Below are 20560 nucleotides of genomic sequence, written 5' to 3'. Positions count from 1 at the left end.
AGGGGAATTCTAGAGCTCAGGAGACAGGTGGATGGCAGGAGATATGACTCTGAGACTTATTAGTATAATGGCTTTGGCACATCCCTGAACAGCTGCTTGATTTTCTCCACCAGCTGCAGAGGTGTTTGCTCTGGAGTTCCTGGGTTTAGACCTAACTCCACCATTTCCCAGCTGGGTGGTCTTGGGCAGGCACTCAACCACTCTGTTACCCCAACTACAAAATGTAGAAAATGACCATACCTACCTTTCAGGGTTATTATGAGGAAAAAATGAAGCAATTTATGCTAATAACCTTGCACACAGTTATAAGCACCCCAATGTATGTCAGCAATTATAACCCCCTCCCTCTCACTACTTCTTACTATCTTTCTAAGCTTGAGATCTTCAACTCTTTCTTCTTCCTTACCCTACATTCAACTCATCCTTCACCCTGAGTGCTCCTGGATCACTTGTCCTTCCCAGTACCACACAATCCTTAAAATAAGGCTGTAAAATGTGTTGAATCACCTAATAGGTCACAAATTGCTACTCATTCTGATCTGAAAATATTTCTTAAATCTGCCTCCATCTTTTTTTTTAATTTTTTTTCATCTCTTTTCTTCATTGTTTCTCATCTGAGTTCCCCATAAATTTTGCTTAAGTCACAATTATAATTCTAATCAAAGTATCATTTTAATTTACATGTTTGCTTCCCTTCAATCACCATCAGGACTGGAGCACCACCATCTTTATATCTAGTGCAGACCATCATCAGTATCCAATAAACATCTGCTGGACAAATGAAAAAACAATGTTATTAGCTACCTGTGACTTGCTAGACACTGTGTGAAGCTAAAACATAGCCAATCTCCACAGAAACTATAGTCCTTATTCTCAAAAACTCTTTAGAGACAAACTTAACATACCTGAGGCAGAAAACAAAACAGCTGAATAAATGCCATGGGACTGTTATCATGAAAGAGTAAGTTGTGTATTAGGGAACACATTTCTACAAGGAAGTTCAAGAAGAAGATAACACCCAGCTGGAGTTAGAAACGAAGATGGGGACTGTTCTTGAAATGGCTGGATATAGAAAGAAGCCTCAAGAATAGGAGATCTGAGCAAGCTCCTTTGGTATAAGCGGGTGCCCAGGGCCAGTGTCAGTGGTCACTGGGATAACACAGAAAAGCTGCAAATGAGGGTTCTCAGGTTGAGTGGGAAGCCAAAGGAGCTGCTGGGAGGAAAGATGGTAAATAAACAATTCAAAAAGGAACTAGGAAGAGACCTTCCATCTTAGCATGATTATGAGAAAGCTCTAAACTATAGCTATAGAAAATACAGCTTGAGTTGGAGAAAGCCCTCAAGTTCCTTTGCCACTCTTGCAGGGTTTTTGTTTTTCTAAGACATCAGATCTATTCACTAGAAGATAACATCTCCTTGTGCTTGGCAGACAGTGATGGGGAACTTAGGTGGTGTCCATACCCAAGTTAATACACTCAGGTTCACTTTGGTCTCAAGTTCAAAGTTTGATTGAGAAATGCTCCTTCCTTTTACTTCTTCCACCCAGCTGTCATCATCCTCAGTAGCAATCAAATTGCTGGACGTCCACATCTCTGCCACAGAGCCCCACGGGCTTGCAGGCACACATTCCCGGGGGACCTGCCACCATCATTAGCATGAATGGAGCCTCACTGAGAATCATGAGCAACCAGCCACCTATCTCTGCTGCAAATACCAGGACATGGCTTGAGGAAGGTCATGAACATCCACACTTTAAAAGATCGAGGATGGGGCTGGGGAAGTGGCTCAAGCGGTAAAGCGCATGCGGGGCACTGGACGATCCTCAGCATCACATAAAATAAAATAAAGATGTTGTGTCCACTGAGAACTAAAAAAATAAGTATTAAAAAATTCTCTCTCTCTCTCTCTCTCTCTCTCTCTCTCTCTCTCTCTCTCCTCTCTCTCTTTAAAAAAAAAAGTTCGAGGATGACTTCCAATTTGAACGTGGGGATCTGCCATCCCTGTGATGCAATCTGCATAGAGCTGCCCTCTTTATCACCAATCAGGGTAACCAAACCCTAAGTTTCCTTCTCACTAAAAGAAGTGGGACTTCCTAATATTCCAGTAAGGCAAAGTGACACAGGCATAATAAGTTCTACTTTGTGAGCCACACAGACCTGAGTTGGATGTTCAACTCCATTGTTTTCTAACTTTGTCATATAGAGAACTTAGTTGAATTCTCTGAGTCTTGGTTTATTCATTCATACAACAGGAATTAGGATCTGTGCTATCACATGACCACAATCAGAGATGTTGGGAGAACTGAATGAGAAAAGATAGGCAAGCCACCCAGCGCACAGCCAGTGACCACAGTGGTAGCTATTGTGGATCTGTGTAATTATTGATCTCTGGAATGGAAGTATCCGAGGACGATCTTTCAGTGGGTCTCTTTCAGCTTGAAGAGTGTCTTTAGGACACTCTTAGTCTATAAGACACTGAGGGTTCTCAGGTTAGTGGGAAGCTAAAGGAGCTGCTGGAAGAAAAGATGGTAAATAAACAATCTTTGAGAACTGGTTCAAGGACTGATAAGAATTAAAAAGATGAATATCCTTTTACAATGAGTTACCCTTTCGATACACTTATATCATTCAAAAATTGTTTATCATCAAGGCTAAGATTGGAAAGAGAAGATCAATGGACCAGGGTAGGGCAAGCCTTTCTTTAGGAGCTGCTAGAACAATATTCCCTGACTATCTTCTGTAATTTTTATGCCTACAGATGGGCCTTGAGAACTCAAAAATAGACAAGAGACAGAAAGATATCTGTCAACCACCAGTCTCTGAGGAAACTGATGTGCCTTTACACACTATAGCATGACTGTGAGTTCCAGAGGCTCAGAAACTCCAGAGGAGACTTGGGTGTAGGTTCCTCAGTACAGGGGATGATGGCCCAGAAATAACTGCTGGCTTCAGCCTCTGCCAGCCCTCTGTTAAGGCAAATAAAGAGGTCTTTGGCCTGACATTGTTTATTTCCATGACTGGAGATCTTATGTAAGCAAACCGACATCCAATTCAATGCAAACAGTCAACTGAAACATGAGGCTTTCCCAATCAGAAGCTACCTACTAACCTCCAAACAAGGTCTTTCTATTCCAGCTAATCAAATATGGTTTCTTTTTCTTTCTGCCTTGAAGCCTATAAAAGCTCAGTGCCCACACTGTGCAGAGAGCACACTGTGCAGAGAGCTCACTTCTGCAGAGAGCTCATCTTCTAAACTTCTCTTTCTCAGTGTTGCCCAATTCACAAATCATTCTTTGCTCCAATAAGTTTTTTTTCTTTCACATTCCCTTCCTTCTGTCTCTCCTAGAACTGCAATCATTCCTTACTTTGCATCCTGCTCCACTCAACTCTTCTAGAATATTAGCACATCCCAAGACTTCTTGGGTGTAGGAATGTCCCCTGAAGCATGCATAGAATAAACACTGAGCACAGGTCCATAAGAACCAACAGCTCCACCATCACACCCAGCTCATTGTAGCATCAACTGCTTAAACACTTTTAAAGACAGCTCATTTTATTTGCAGGTGGTTCTGGGTTGAGCTCTTCAGAATGTCAATTCACTCATCCAGAGTCTACTTCCTCTTGACTCCAATCTTTGAGATCTGGTTCAAGGACTGATAAGAATTAAAAAGATGAATATCCTTTTACAATGATACACTTATGTCATAACAGCTAACATTTATTGAGCCATACTTCACAGGCAAGAAATCACAAAACTGTTTCCAAAACTTGCCGGATTCCATTATCACCCAGGCTGCCTATTATATCTACTGCACCCAGGCCCCACCTCAGTTGGGCTCAAACACAATCTGAGACTACGCCTGGGGATTGCTCTTTTGACAAGAGACCTAGGTGATTCATGGGGTCAGGCAAATCAGGGTCAATGGCACAGTAGTAAAGTCACAACCTGATTCCATCATTTATTCACTACATGACCTCAGCAACTTAACGTCCCTGAAACTCAGCTATATATCTGTGATTTCAGAATAAGAACAGCATCTATTGATAGGAGGACATTCGGGGGGAATAAGGGAGATAATGGTCACAAGCCACTTTATATAATACCTGGCATGTGAAAAGCTCTCAACAGAAATCATCATCATCCCTGATCTTAATGACCTTATAACATCCCTATTATTTTTATCAGTGCCACACAACTTCTAATTAGAGTGCCTAAGCTCAGGATTTAAACTAGCCATCTCCAAAGCACTAAGGAACTAAACCTAGCAACTTCTCATAAGAAGGAGGACCTGTGGCACAGAATGACATATGTATTCAGCTCTTAGGTCCCAATTCCTGCTGGGACCCAGCTCCTGTTGCATCCTTGGGAGCTGCCACTAGGCAGGAGCTCCAACCAGCAGGATTCCCATGAGCACCACAGCAAGAAAAGAAAGTTTGCCTTGGACTTCCTCCAGCCTCTGCTGTTACTCCTGTTCTGTACAGCCATTGCCCACTTCCTTACAGAATCCCCACTCTTTCTGGAGGTCCTACCCTGCCCTGCCCCATGGAGCTCCTCTTCTGGGAGGCAGGCCAGACACAGAGTTGGAGAGTCTTGCCTGAGGAACAAGGAGTGCCTGTGCCTCACTCCCCAATAAGGTCTCTCTAGTTACTTCGCCTTTCTGGGACCCTCTTGCACTCTGTTCTGGGCTCATTTGCAATCCTGCTGTCTGCCCAGTGCCTGACCCACCTGTCAATTAACTTTTAGCCTATTACCTCTCCTTCCTCTAAATTCCTCTAACCTAATATTTTGGGTAAAGTAATCCACCCATGACTCATACTTTAGAACATGGTTTGTTTTATTAGCCCTCATTCATTCACTCACATAGATAGGCCCCCAAATACAGGTGATGCACTGTGACCGAAGGTTTAGGGGAAAGAAAGATCATAAACCAATGGGTGGAAAACTGTAAGGCATTAAGAACTAAGGGCCAAGGTGTTCCAACTCAGCTACAGGAAGTCAGAAAAGGTGAAGTTCATCCTGGGTTTTGAAAGATGGAGAAAAGTTCACCTAGTAGATCAAGGAATCCCCACTGAGCGCACAGCAGGCAAAGAATCAGCCGTGAAAGTGACCTGTTATGCTCAGGGATAGCGAGAAGCAGCAAGTGGGGTGAGTATATGAGGGCCAGTGGAATGGGAGATGGCTTCACCTACTCTAGGCATGAGTGTGTCTAGCTCCAATTTATCCTGCAAGAAACTGGGGCTCTAGAAGTTTTCTAAGTAAGCAGGTAACATCATTACACTGCTTTCTCTAAACTTCATAGTGAACACCTAAAATGAAACAGGAGTTTTGATGGGGCATGAAGAGGTGAAGAGGGGACATTTCAGTTGACACGGAGTGAGGTGCCAGACCCCATCTTCCCTCACTCCTGACCAGTACCCCACTGTCCACCCCATTACCCTGGCCCAGCTAATACTAAACTCTGATTAAGTCCCCATGGGAATACCAGGCTCCCCAAAATATTAAGACATGGAGAGAGACAGGATGAGAGGAGAGGAGCTGGGACCAACTACAGGGATAAACTGAGAACCACTATATCATGTCTAGTGCCTCACAACATCCTGAAAGGAGCATGAGCTTTCAACTAGACAGACTTGGGTTCGAGTTCCATCTCTGCCCTTTACTTCCTTTACTCATGACCTTGGATGATTCACTTCACCTCTCTGTGGCTGTTTTCTTGCCCACTGAAGTGACAAGGGGCTCTACCCATGGCAAAGCCTTGCTTTGAGGGTTAAATCTAAGTTATTTCAAGTGGTGGGGATAGCATCCACTGTAAGGAATTAGGGCTCTCTCCTACTAAAGTGATTGCCAATATTTTCATTTTTATGTTGGCGGGAAACTTCAGACTAAAGGACTTCAAAAATAATGGCCCAGGGTGGGCTGGGACCTCCAGTGACGCTCAGGCTCCCAGGGCTCTTTGTCTACGGGAGACTGCTCAATCCCTTCCAGGCGCTTTCGGCCTCCTTGGCCATTTGCAGTTTATGGGATCACATTTCCACCTGACCCAGTGGGACCAAGAGAGCTGTGGGCCTTGTAGCTCTGGCCTTTCAAAGGTCTCACATGACAACCTGGCAGGGCGCAGCTGTTCCCAGCAAGGGCATTAATAATAGAAGCCTTTTTCCGCAAACTCTGGCAAACAGTCTAAAATGACAAGTGAAAACACTGAGTCCAAATTCTCACTGGGACTCAGGGCAGAGGAAGCCAAAATAGCTCGCCTTGACCAGGGCGAAATGGTAGAAGTGAATCAGAGTTCTGCTAGGGGCGAGGTTGGGGGAGGCAATGGCAGTCATAGTAATAGTGTGAAGAAATGAGGGGGACACAGTGGGGGAAGGAGGCACGGTCACATTCCTTGCAGAATGAACTGTTTGCCAGTGGCAGCTTAAAGACTCAGGAGCAGAGAGGAAGAGGTCCTTGTGACGGTTGGTCTGGCAATTAACTGAGTCATGGATTTCATGTGGGCAATAACCGATCACCACTGAAGGCTGATGTGAGACACCTGGGACAGCACACTTATAAAGAATAGGTGTGTCTCCCTTCACAAGCAGGGGACAAAAGGGTGGCAAAATTTGTGTCTCCTTTGCTCATACTGTTATAGCCCTTAAGAACTCAGCAGTGAGGCATAACTATGGCTGGACTGAAGCAAAGTCTGGTGTTGCAGGAAGGACACAGGCTTTGGATCCCACAGCACCATTAGTAACTATGTACCTTTAAGCAAGCCCTTTGGTCTCTCCAAGCCTGTTTCCCCATCAGGAAAATGAGATAATGATACTTATTTTGAAAGGTTCTTTCACAAACTTAATGAAACAAGTTAGCTTGGTAGTAGTAGCCACTCAACAAATGGATTTCTCAGAATTAGACCTTGATCTTCAGTGACAGATCAGACATTGTCAAGCTACTGTCCTTCCATTCTTGGGGAAGTCAGAGACAGGAATAGAAAGGGGATATCAGGGGCTGAGGTTGTAGCACAGTGGCAGAGAGCTTGCCTAGTATCTGCAATGCACTGGGTTCAATCCTTAGCACCACATACAAATAAAAATAAAGATAGTCTGCCCATCTACAACTACAAAAAAAAATTAAAAGAAAGGACATGTCAAACAAATGAAGATGATAAATCAAAGGAAAGCACAGGAAGACCTAGAAGGTCATATCTCACCATGTGGTCTTGGCCCATCAGGCATTTCTTGGGGCCTCAGAATTCTCTATGGTAAGATGGCAGGTTGGATTTAACTGTGCTAGGACCAGAGTGAGGCAAGGGAGGTGAATAGGGCACAAAAGGCAAGGAGGTACTCACAGAGCTGGTGTCCAGACACAGGACCCCACTTAATTTGCACTGGTCCCCACCATGAATGCTCCACTCCTTCAGGCCTGGCCTTGCTCAACTCTGCGGCATGGAAACTACCAGCCACCTCTGCTGGAAACCTCTGTGCACTGTCTACCAGGCACTGCTTTTCGTAGGGACAGTGTTCTGCATCTTCCTGTCCCCTCTCCTTCCTCCTGGGCAACAGGAGAAGGACTAGGAGAGGAAAAGTGGATGTAAGAGGGAATCCGGCAAGGCAGGGGGACACCATGTTGCAGGAAGCTGCAGAGTTTGTGGACACACAGATTTGGAAGGATGGGTTCAAATGCAACAGGCAGATGGAAAGGGCAGGCAGGGCCTCCGGGAGAAGAGGCTGGGGGCAGAGAGAAGATTTACTCCCCTCACCACTCCTCTTTTTTCTCTACTGCTCCTACCCAAGTCCAATCCACATCACCTAAAATTAGGACCCTCACAACAGCTTCCTGACCCATCTCCAGCTTCTAATCTCTTTCCTCATGCAAAATGAATCTCCTGGAGTCCAGCTCCAAACGATCCAGCCCCTCCTCAGACTTAAAACAGCATCTTCTAGGTTTACCCCACTAAACCTAAATCCCTCCATCTAGTATATGAAACACTGTCCAGCCTCCCCGCAATACCCAACGTACTTGACCATACCCTTGAACTCTAGGCCACCTCTAGTATCCCTTGAACTCACCAGGACAACTGCCATGACAAGCTCATACTCTTTCCTTCCTCACCTCAATTTTACCTGTCAAACCCAGGCATAGCCAAGCGTATACCCTGTCTCCTTCCTTCCAAGATCCTGTATCTAGGCCTTCCAAAGTCTAGCACTGTCTGCAGAGGTTGGAGAGCACTTTGTTCTATCTGCTGGGCCAATAATTCAGTGCCACACCGCTATTGCAAAAGCAAGTCCCTTGACATATCTTCCAGTACGAGTCACAGCGTAGAAAACAAATACCTGCCCTGCAGCTTATGAACTCCATTCATGCAGTAAGCTATGTTCAACACTGTCCACAGGCAGTTATTTATTCCCTTTGCACCCAGATATTGGCTCCAGCAGAAGTTCAAAAAATACTAATTGGATTAATTGATTAATGAGATCCTTCTGCTGGAAGCACAGAACTAATCCCATAAAAACACAAATAATTCTCTTGTAATTTGCATGTAAAGACGACCCAATTAACAATGGCAATGTTCCAAACACTGTGGTAATAGTTGCACAATTCAGTATATAAATTTACTTTTTAAAAAAATCACTAAGTTCTCTTCATATAGATTAATTTCATGAAATATAAATTTGCCATCAAATAAGTTGTTTTAAGGGACCATATGATGATCAAACCATCAAGGTGGCTATCTATATTCAGCTAAGTGATAAAGTGACTGTCACGAGCACACTCAAAAACAACAAAAAGCCCCACAGATAGCCAAGCACAGTGGCACATGCCTGTAATCCCAGTGGCTCGGGAGGCAGAGACAGGAGGATCTCGAGTTCAAAGCCAGCCTCAGCAACAGTGTGGTGCTAAGCAACTCAGTGAGACCCTGTCTCTAAGTAAAATACAAAAAAGGGCTGGGGATGTGGCTCAGTGGTCCAGTGCCCCTGAGTTCAATCCCTGGTGCCCCCCCCCCAAAAAAAACAAACCCACAGATCCACAAGGTGGAGGCTCAGAGTCAGGGTCAGGCTCCCACTAGTCCCCCTGGGTCCAGCAGCAGCTAGGAAAAGCTGGATCAGAGTGAAGAGTGGAGCAGTTTGGGTTGATAAGGGAGAGCCCCAGGGTGGCCAGGCATTGGGTCAGCCTATAATCAGGATGTGGCCTAAGGTAAAGGGACCCCAGCTGAGAGTTTCACATTGACTTTATCAACTGTCCAAAGCCAAAGAAGCAAACCCCAGGTCAGAATCACTTCCTGGGGAAGATGGTAGGTTCATTCACACAGCATCACAAAGCTTCCTGCGTGATGACCACCCCCTCCTATTCATGCTTTTACATTTGATTATGTTATTTAATTAATATTTGTCTCCCTTTAGACCACATATTATGTGAGGCAAAAGACCATGGCTCATGTGTTCACAGTGCATAGCACTGAAGCACATAGCAGGTGCTCATTTATCATTGAATGAGTGAATGAACATTCTTACTGACTGAACTTGGGTGAGGGATGCACATCCAGTTTTCATTCAATGCAGCATTGCCCCCGGAAGTGAGCCAACACTCCCTAAGGCACTTCACTACACCACTCCACTTAGCCCTCATAACAGCTTATAAGCCCTATACTATTATTGCCCTGCTCACATGTTCAGACACCAAAGCTCTGAAACTAAACCCCAGATCCATCCGGGTAGAAAGCCCACATTCTTTTCCAGCCATGCCTGATGCACATTGGTAGGATGGGATTGGTGAGAACCTCCAGTGCACCGTCAAGGTTAGCCCTGCACAGGCCAGTGGTGGAGAACCTGAAAGCTAGAGCAACCTTGTTCGGTCCCCAGGGTCAAGGGCCCATGCACCATACTCCTCCAGCAGCTTCCTACATCACACGTGAGACCGTGTGAGCGTACAATAGGCTCAGGAAACAGACCAGTCATCACTGTGAGGACTCAGAATCCAAGATCCACTCACACCTGGGTGCCCTATGCCCAGCACACAACTCCAAGGAACTCCCCATTCTCCCTAGAAATGCATTCGCTTCCCACTTGCTCCGTATTCTATTCCAACATCCCAAACTGCTCCTGCTCCAGAAAAAAAAAAAAAAACTCATGAAAAATTCTGTTCTCTGATGTATTCCTTAGGGGAGACCCTGAGGCCCTTCGGGTTCACAGAGCAAGTTCTAGGCCACATGAAGTTCTCCCCAGTACCAGCAGTATTCAGGCAGGATAGCCTATCATGGGAACAGACGTGATTGTCATACTGCTTACATTCCAATGTCAGCTTCCTAGCCATCAGACTGCTCTGTGTCCCTGTGTTTCCTCTATTATAAAATGAAGATTAAATAGTGCCTAACTCTTGGGATTGTTGTAGAAATTAAATGAATGAATATAGTTTGAACACTTAGCATGCAGCACATGAGCAGTGCACTGTAATAATTAGCTGTAATCACTCTTTTTCCAGTGCTTTGAAGCTTTCTCTCCATCTACAAACAGAAAGAGTAGAAGATGCTGAATTCAGGGAGGGCCTGAGGCCAGGGCAGCTGTCCTTGGCACTGTCAGAACTCCAAATACTGAGAAAACGGTCCTCCTGGGCCAACTCCAGTGGTGTTTCTTCATCTCAGCTGCCAGTAAGTACAGATGTTGGCACAATAGCTCCAGGGAGGGATAGGGTGGGGAGCACAGTAAAATGTCAGCAGTTACAGGTTGTTTGCTCAACTGTGAACAACCAATCCTCCCTGGAAAAATACACGGCTCTGGGAAACATCTTTCCTGGGTCACCCAGAACAATGAAGAAGGATCTCCCATAATTGGCCCCCTGGGTCAAAGAGTAAGAAAGTCAGACTCTGGGGCAGCTCTGGAAAGGGTGGAAGAGGATGATCAGCACAGATCCTTTGCTTCAAACACCCAAGAAATACAGTTGGGAGTTTCGATTCAGGCAGCCAGACCTGGGGGACAGAAAGACAGCCACACAACCAGGCCCTAGGAAAACATGAATTAGGACCACAATAAGCAATCACTACACAACTCTTAGAACAGCTGAAGTTAAAAAACAAAAATGATAACCACCAAATGCTGGCAAGGACAGGGAGGAAGTGGATCCTATTGCCATGGGAATGGCAAATGGTATAGCCACACTACGGAATATTGGGGCAGTTTTTTGGAAAACTAAAACTCAGCAATTGCACTCTTGAGCATTTATCCCAGAGTAACAGATTTATGCCTGCACAAAAACCTGTACAGAGATGTTCATATCAGCTTTATTTGTAATAGCCAAAATCAGGAAACAGCCAAAATATCCTTCAATGGATGAACAGTTAAATGGGTATGTCCCTGCCAGGGAGCTGTATTCAACCATAAAAAAGAGCTAACACCAAAAAAAAAAAAAAAACTGCTAACACCCTCAATAACCTTGGTGGACCTGCAGGGCATTACGATGGGAGCCAAACAAGCAACTCAAAAGATAACATATTATATAATTCTGTTTACAGAAGAGTCTCCAAGTGACAACATTCTCCAGACTAAAATGAAGGGAGGAGCCACTGTGATGATAAAAAGAGAAGCACAGGCGAGACCTTTGTGGTAACACAACAGCTCTGTATCTTGATGACACTGGTGGCTACATTCATCTATTCAGAGAAAATGACACAAAACTGTGTCCACCCGTTGCACTCATTTCAGATTCCTGGTTTTCATATCGTACTGCAATTATATAAGATGAAATCACTGGAAGAAACTAAATGAAGGCTATGTTACCTCTCTGTGCTACCTTTGTAATTTTCTGGGAATTGTAAATTGTTTCAGAATAAAAACCTTTTAATTTAAAAAAAAAAAAAAGAAAGAGGTGCACATTCAGGAAGTAGGGGAGCTGGAATTATATCCTTCTGCTCCAAAATCCCAATGTTCCAACCAGATCAATTATTCTTAGTTTTGCAGGTACCGTGACATTTCTTATATCTGTGCATTTGTACCTACAAATTTTTACCTAAGTTGTCCTTCCACCCACCCCACCCCCACTAACTTTTAATTTTAAGATCCATATCTTCTCCCCCAGTAAACTTCTCACTTTAAAATGAGTACTCTCCTTCTATCATTTCTGTGCACAGTACTTATTCAACTAGATTATAATTATGAGTATCTTTACTTCCATCTCCTGCTACGCCCAAGGCATGGATTTTCAGAAAATACTTGCAAAATATATCCAACAAAGGCCTTGTTTGTAGGATACATAAGGAGCTCTTACAATTCAATCATAAAAAGACAATCAACCTAATTTAAAGAAAAAAAAAAGACAAAAGATCTGAATGAACACTTCACATAATGAGATATGTAGATAGCAAATAAGCACATGAAAAGGTGTTCAACATCATCAGTCTCCAGGAAAACGCAAATACAACCACAGTGAGAAATCCCCATATACCTATTAGAGTCACTAAAATTAAACACCCACCATACCAAATGTTGGCAAGGAAGCAAAGCACTTGGAACTCTAATGCACCACAGGTGGCAATGTAAAATGGCACAGCAGCTCCAGAAAACCATCTGGCAGCTTCTCAAAAGGCTAAGAGAATACACAGCCATTCTCTACTTCCAGGTGTTTCATTCACGAGAAATGAATGCATGTCTCCACAATTTTTTTTTTTTTACACATGCTTAGTGGCTTGATTTTAAGAGTCCCAAACTGAAAACCACCCAAATATTTATCAACAGATGAATGGCTAGATTGCAGTACATCCCTACCATCAGATACTATTTAGCAACAAAGAAACAAACTAATGATACATCCAACAACATAAATGGATATCAAATAATTATGCTGAGTGAAAGAGGGGTGCATGCTGTATAATTCCACTTCCATAAAGTTCTAGAAAATCTAAACTAATCTATAGTAATAGAAAGCAGATTAGTGGCTATTAGGGGAAGGAGGAAGGTAATAGAAAGGGGCAGAAGGGAGGGATACCTGAGGGTGGACACTGGGGGTGGGGTAGTGGTTATGTTCATCAATATGATTATGGGAATAATCTGAGTGTGTATATATATATATGTCAAAACTTGTTGTGCAATTTAAATATGTGAAGGTTTTGATTTGTCATTAAACTTCAGTAAAGATGCATGAAAAATAATAATGGGTACCATTTAATAGGCATCTGCTTTGTGGGGAAAAACTTTATAGAAATTATTATGAATTCAGCCCATTTTACAGATGAGGAATCAGGTCAGAAAGCCTGGGTGGTCCTGGTCAGGCTCAAATCTGGGTTAAACATCTTCAAAACTGGGCACTTTACCCTATATTCGAATAGCCTCTCTACAGTGCCAAATCCCCAGCCTGTAGTCACAAGCCATAGTTCTCTGGCCTAAGGAGGATGTGAAAGAAGGAAGGTGATGGGGTTGAGGCTGCCCATCTCTGTGTCAATGAGATGACACCTTCCCCATCCCAGGTTGTCATTGCCACAAATGCCCCCCACAGCCAAGTCTTCTGGAACAGACAGACTAAGGCAGGATGTGGGCTGGGCTTGCTCCCAGGGCAGCCTTCCCTAGAAGCCAGAGTGGTTTGGTGTGAGGCCGGATCCTGACCACTCAAGGGAACAGACTCTATCCAGTTCCACTTGTGTGATAAACAAAGCCCTTCCGCTTTCTGGATCTCCACTTCTCACAGAAAGGAGGGGAAGGCTAACCAGCCTGCCTTCCAAGGAACTCTCTCAGCCCTAACTCCATCCTCTGCAGAATTGAGCTTCTCCATTTTCTGAAGTTGATCAGATGCCACTGATGAAAAGGATTCTCGATTATCCATGAACCTGCACTTAGCAACCCCATTAGGCCCCGCTCCAGGGCAGAACATGCACCTGCACTGAGAAGAGCTTCCCAGATGGCTCTTCCCCTCAGTCCTGCCCTCCGTGAGGATCTTCCAAAACCCTCGCCCATGTTCTACTATTTTCCAGTTCACAGGTTGAGCACTAAAAGTCCAATATCACTGAGGCTTCCTTTTCACACATCTCTGACCAACTTCTTGGAATCTTCCAGGAAAGAAATGTGCCCCAGATATTGGTCAGTAAATGAAGGGCTTTTATCCACCTTTATGAAAAGGTATCAGTAATTCACAACAACATAAGACAGAATTTGCCCTTTAGAGTTATTGAAAGACAATCGGGAAGTGTGTGGTTGCAGGAGGAAGGGGAAGGAGAAGCCATGTCCTGTGCAGTCTTGATGCAGGGAACCTCCTCTCCTTGCCCCTTGTCAGATCAGTTGCCCAAATGTGGGCCAAAATTTCTTGCCCAAATAGGCTGAAACATTCAGCTGGACACACAGCAGGCACTCAGTAAATATCTATGGAACTGAAATAAATCCATCTTGCCAAAGGAGTACTCTCTTCCCCAGCCGTGGAGGAAAAGCCAAACATGCTCATCTCGGTGTGTTTCTTGGAAACTGTTCTGAGAGTCCTGAGTCTGAGAAGCCCCTGTCGCTAACTGGCTGGGAGAGCTGGGGGATCACGGGCATCATGCCCCTCCTAGGGCATCAGAAGAACAAGTGGACTGGGCCGTAGGGCTCTGTGGATACTCTCAGCTCTGGTGTTATCTTGAGCCCTTGGGATTATAAGGAACACTGCAGCATTTTTCAAAGCTTTAAGCACTTTGGACTGCAGCTGTTCACCTGGCTGTAGAGAGATGGACCAATGCTCCCTGAGGGGAGAGACTCTGCCTTTTGGAACTGGGTTTAGAACTTGGAAATCCTGTGTGGGCCTCTATTTGCTGTGAAAAGCACTCACTAGTTTTGAGAAGCTGAGGAGGTCAGAAACAAGCTTAATTTTATATCTCTATTGCTTATGGGCTGTGATATCTTGGGCAAGTCTCTTTACCTACCACCCCGAGACTCAATTTCTACATCTGAGACATGGGGATGGATGCTCCCTCCCCTCCTTTAGGACACATGCAGGAGAGAGGATAAAGGCTGGGGATAAGTACTGTTGCAAAATTTAAAGAGATAAGGTAGACAGAGCACAGGACACAGTGCCTGGAATCACCATGAGTTCAAAAGATACCTTTCCCTTCTCTTCCTCATAAATGTAAGATCTTTTTAACGGGTTCCACTCTTAATCCTACCAGACAGTACCTCACACAGTGCACTGGGGCTGTGGCAGCAGATACGAGAGAAGGCCTGGAAAGGGTAGAGGCAGGGTTGGCACCTGGAGACCCAGCCCTTGCCAGGTATAAGCAAAGGCTCAGTAGTGTGGTCAGTAGCCTCAGAGCAGTGCCCCACCCCCAGCCTGGGCTCAGGCCGGGACCACCAACAGCTTTTTTTTGACGTGGTTTCTGAAAATGAAGGTGTGGGGCCACATGGCCACAGCTACAGTGCTTTTCACCTTTTAAATATTCTGAACCTACAATTCAGGAAGACAAACTGGTGCTTAATTGATGTCTCACCCTTTCCTCTGTCCCCTCCTTCAGGACACATGCAGGAGGGAGGAAAGAGGCTGAGACTCTATTATGCTAATTTAATAAACTCTAATCGGCTGCCACAGCAGGGCCTTGAAGAAAGAGGCTTTTGTTGAAATTTCACATTTGGCAGGAAGTCCCCATCACACCCTCCCCCAGTAGAGATTATGAGTCAAAAGCTGATTTTCTTCCTGGCTCTCACATTCTGTATCCTGAGGCTTCCTATTCACACTTCTCTGACTGGCTTCTTGACTTTTTTTAGGAAGGAAATGTGCCCCAGATGTTAGTTAATAAATGGAGGTTTTATCTGCCTTTTATGAAAGGATGTCAGTAATTCACAGAACCCCCAGAAGTGAGAGTCACAGGAGGAAACACAGCCAACTTCTCTCCATCAATAGCCCTAAGGTTTCCCAATTCACTGTGCCCCTCCCCACATGGGCAGAGAGCCTCATGGCATGCATGCAAGACATTCATTTTCATTTTCTTATGGAGATAACAAGGTATCTTAGGAGATAACAAGGACAGAAATATCACTCCCATTGATCCATGCAGCTAATGTTTATTGAACACCTGCTGTGCACAAATGAGAAAAAAAAAAAGTGGGGGGGAGGGGGGACACACAGATGGAGTAACTTGCATGATGGTAGAGTAGCCACTGGAACCAGTGAGGAACTGTTGCAATCCAAATTTCCAAAACAAAAAGCCCCGTTTGCCCAAAGGACTTAAAAACAGCATACTACAGGGACACAGCCACATCAATGTTTATAGCAGCACAGTTCACAATAGCTAAACTGTAGAGCCAACCTAGATGCCCTTCAGTAGATGAATGGATAAAAAAAAAAAATGTGGCACATATACACAATGGAATATTATTCAGCAATAAAAGAAAATAAAATCATGGCATTTGCAGGTAAATGGATGGTGTTGAAGAAGATAATGCTAAGTGAAGTCAGCCAATCCCCAAAAACCAAATGCTGAATGTTTTCTCTAATATAAGGAAGCTGATTCATAGTGGGGTAGGGAGGGGGAACGTGGGAGGAATAGAGGAACTCTAGATAGGTCAGAGGGGTGGGAGGGGAAGGGAGGGGGCATGGGTTTAGAAATGATGGTGGAATGTGATAGACATTATTATCCAAAGTACGTGTATGAAGACACGAATTGGTGTGAATATACTTTGCATACAACCAGAGATATGAAAAATTGTGCTCTATGTGTGTAATAAGAATTGTAATGCATTCTGATGTCATATATAAATTTAAAAATTAATTTAAAAAAAAGAAGTGAAAATATAGTAAAAAAAAAAATTGTAAAATTTGCTAACTTTTGTGGCATACATTTTCCCACCATGGCCAATTTCAAACCACCAACATTTTTTCTAACAATTGTTAACAACCAGCTTGTAAAATTCCTGGATACTTAAAAAAATAAGCTCTGGAAAGATTCCAGACTGGAGGCAAGGTCTGGCTCCTCATTCAGGCTCCTCATTCAGTGTTCTTTCTGCCGCATCTTTCTATCTCCCTGCAGAAGGAAGCAGCATCTTGTGCAAACTTAAGAGTAATCTTAATAGAAAATGACCTGAAGGTCTGGTAACACCAGTAGAATTTTACATGTTTATTTTCTTCCACATTAATATTTTTCCAAATGTCCACATTTTACTTTTATACTCAGAACATATCCAGGTTAATAGTTAATTTTTTTATAGATTTACTGGAATGAAATGCATAATTTATGTCACTCTGTCTCCCTCAGGCTGGTGTGTGTGTGTGTGTGTGTGTGTGTGTGTGTGTGTGTGTTTCCTAAGAGCTTACTTCCCTTGCAGGGAAGGACAGGTGCACCTAAGCATGCACCTGAATCTGGTGCAGTCTTACCTGGAAGATAAATTAATTCTCTTTGGAGTTCAAATTTCATCAGCAACCAAGAAAATACAACTCCTTATCTAGATGTCATTCTGCCTTCAAATAACCTTGCCTCCCAGATGAGCTCAGGGGGAAGCACATGGTTTGAACCACAAGCAACTGCTCCTTGTTTCTGAGCCTTAGAAGAGGGCATTTCCTTCTCCCCTTCTGCAAAGAGGCATTCTGCTGTCTCTTTCCCCAAGCAAGGATTCAAGGGTTCTTACCTCAGCACTAGGATGAAAACTTGGCACCAAGGCTTGGGACAGACTCAAAGGAGCAGTTCATTTCAGCTGGGTTCCATGGTACCCATTGCTTCTTTCTGGGCTGCTCGCTGCAGAGCTCTGCACAACTGGCTCTACCCGTGCCTGCAGGGGACAAAAACAGAGCAAAGTTGCAGGCTGAGTACCAGAAGCATATATGTCAATATATGACATATATTGTCATATATTATGACAATATATATTATATTATATATGATATATATAATATATGACAAGATATATAATATAATAAGATAAATAATATAATATATGACAAGACAGAGAGCACCCTTGCTCCTCTCACCCTAATTCCTCTAGCCCTGGGCATTCTGGTCACTTCAGAGCACCTTACAGAACCACATCCCTCACCCGAAGAAGCCAGTCTCCTTACCAAGACCCAAACTAGCCATCTCTTCACCCACAGCCATCCCTTCTGTGATTTCATTGTGAGTTGCAAATTAAGCAAAGCAGACTCGACTCCAGGCACTGAATCCTGATACTACCACTAGTGGGAAGAAAACTACAGATACAGCCCAAGTCTTGTATTTAGGTTAACCATTGCAGATTTGTGGGTTTCAATCAAGAGATGCATCAAATAGTTTGCTCACAGACTTCCATCCACCTCTAGTATTTTGTCTATCTTATTGCAAATGTGAATGCAATTTCTAATTCATTTCGGAAGCATTTTCAACTGAGTCGAAATTTTCAGTCCATAGATTATTATTAGCTACCTGAATAGATAGCATTTGTTTTTAAAGTACTTGTTGTTTTTCTTGTGCCAAATAAATTAGTTTCATTTATACATTTTGGAGAATATAATTAAGTGAAAAGAAGGGAAAAAGTTACCCATTCTCAACACCCAAGATAACTACAGGGAAGTCCTAAGGTCATAATCATAGAGCCCTAATAAATAGCACTGCTGTCACCACAAAAGAGTCCCCAGTCACCCCCTCACCTCTTCCACCACGTGAGAACATGTGAAAAGATGCTTTCAATGGACCAGTCCCTCTACCTGGACATCAGATCTGCTGGTGATTTGATCTTGAACCTCACAGCCTCCAGAATTGTGAGAAATCAATTTGGGTTTTTTTGGGTTTTGTTTTGGTGCTAAGGATGGTAAATATCTCCCCAGGTTATGGCATTTTGTTATAGCAGGACAGATGGACTGAGACAAGTATGTTTTAAAACTTGTTAAATATCATCATAAAATTAAATGTCAGTTGCTTTCAAGAATTTAAAGAAACATTTAAATGATTTCAATTAAAATGTCTTTAGAATGCAGCCACCTGACCAGGGCCTGGAGGTCCACTGTCAGGATGCCTACAGGTTTGGTTGCATGTAGCTGCCTCCATCTTGGGACACCAGACATGGCCTGGGGGTCCAAGGCCATGGTGCCTGCAGGTTTGCCACTGCTGCCAACTTGGGGCTCAGCTGCCTCTGTCTGGGGACACTGGCCAGGATCTGGAGGTCCAGTGTTGGGGTGCCTGTGGGTTTGGCTGCATCTGGGTCTTTCTGCAGGGTGTGCTACTGGCTGCCATCTTGCTGCTTTTTCACATGTGCTTCTTTCTGTGAGTACATCCCTGGTGGCCTCTCTGATTGCAAGTTGGATCATCATTGAAATCTTGGGACAGCAGTGTAACAGAGACTGGGGAATCCAAAGCCCATATACCTCAGTTTGTGGCTGGGTCTGCATGGGCCAGTCTGGGTCTGGCAATCCTGTGGAAGGCTGGAGACTGGGGGCATTTCACCCTGGAGGAGCACACATTGGAGAGGCTGAAGAGAGCCAGGTTCTCCCCAGCTCAGAGAATCCTTGAGTGTATAGAGACAGACTGGGCTGGCTACAACAGGTCGAAAGTTTGGAAGAAGGTACAAGTTCATCCAACCAGCCAGTCCAGCACCCACTGGACTGGCTTGTCATCAAACTCCAGACAACCCCACCTATCCGCAGAGAAGGGAAGCTGTGAAACTTTTGAAAGCCAACAGAAACGATTGTTCAATTTTCCATCAAGATATTTTCCCCCTCTTTCTCACGTATCTTACCATTTTGAAACCAAGAAATATGTATGCATCAGTTTATTGAGGACTGGGATGTTTGAATAGTATATTACAGTTTTGTTGTGTATTCTTATATTGTTACCTTTTTTTTTTACTTTGTATATATTTTCCCTCTCGCTTATCTATTTCCCTGAATTATTTCTCTTTTCTCCTGCTAACAGCCAACCTCTATTGATTCCTCCTTCACTCCTACCATAAATTTTTACTTCTACCTTCTCTTCTCCTCCCTCATAAACATCACATCCTACACCACATATGTTCTGTCTTTGTACACCATTCGAAACTGTAAAGCCTTTCAGTAGACTTACTGTTTATGTTGTAGACAATAATTGAACACATGTGTCTGTTTATTATGAGCAAAACTGTAGACGTCTTTACAGGAGCTAGTTGGATTAAGGCTACATAAGTTTGCATTGGGTGCTGTTAATATTGCTCTCCCCCTTAAAGGTGAGGTTCTTCAGGGACACTATGAAGTCCACAGGGTAGAAACTGTACTGCCTCAGATCCATACCACTAAATGGGAAAACACACAAACAACATGAAAAAACAAGGGAACAAAGCATCCCAAACAAATCTAGATGCTCCAACAATAGAATCTACTGACAACACAGTAGAAGAAATGTGAGAGAAGGAACGCAGAATTTACATAGTCAAACTGATCCCTGAAGTAAAGGACAATGTAAGGAGTGAAATCAGAGGTAAACTTCAGGAGGTAAAAGATCACTTCAATAAAGAGATAGAGATTCCTAAAAGAAATCAAGCAGAAATACACAAAATGAAGGAATCAATAAATCAAATTAAAAATTCAATGGAAAGTATCACCCACAGATTAGACCACTTGGAAGACAGAACCTCAGGCAATGAAGATAAAAATATGTGATCTTGAAAATAAAGTTGGCCATGCAGAGAAAATTGTAAAAAACCAT

At 43.6% G+C, this 20560-nt stretch overlaps 1 protein-coding gene across 1 annotated transcript in view; it reads right to left on the bottom strand.

The window, feature by feature from the left end:
* The window catches only part of St6gal1 (ST6 beta-galactoside alpha-2,6-sialyltransferase 1), a 135866-nt gene that overhangs the window by 83398 nt on the left and 31908 nt on the right, over positions 1–20560 (bottom strand). Inside the window, exon 2 of the mRNA XM_015499973.2 lies at positions 17544–17684. The gene's annotated coding sequence lies outside the window, so the exon portion shown is untranslated. The remainder of the gene's footprint in view (positions 1–17543; positions 17685–20560) is intronic.

Source organism: Marmota marmota, unplaced genomic scaffold (assembly GCF_001458135.2).
Source record: "Marmota marmota marmota unplaced genomic scaffold, marMar, whole genome shotgun sequence".
Lineage (NCBI taxonomy): Eukaryota > Metazoa > Chordata > Mammalia > Rodentia > Sciuridae > Marmota > Marmota marmota.
Note: the sequence above shows the minus strand (reverse complement) of the source record. Positions and strands in the feature narration are given on the sequence as shown.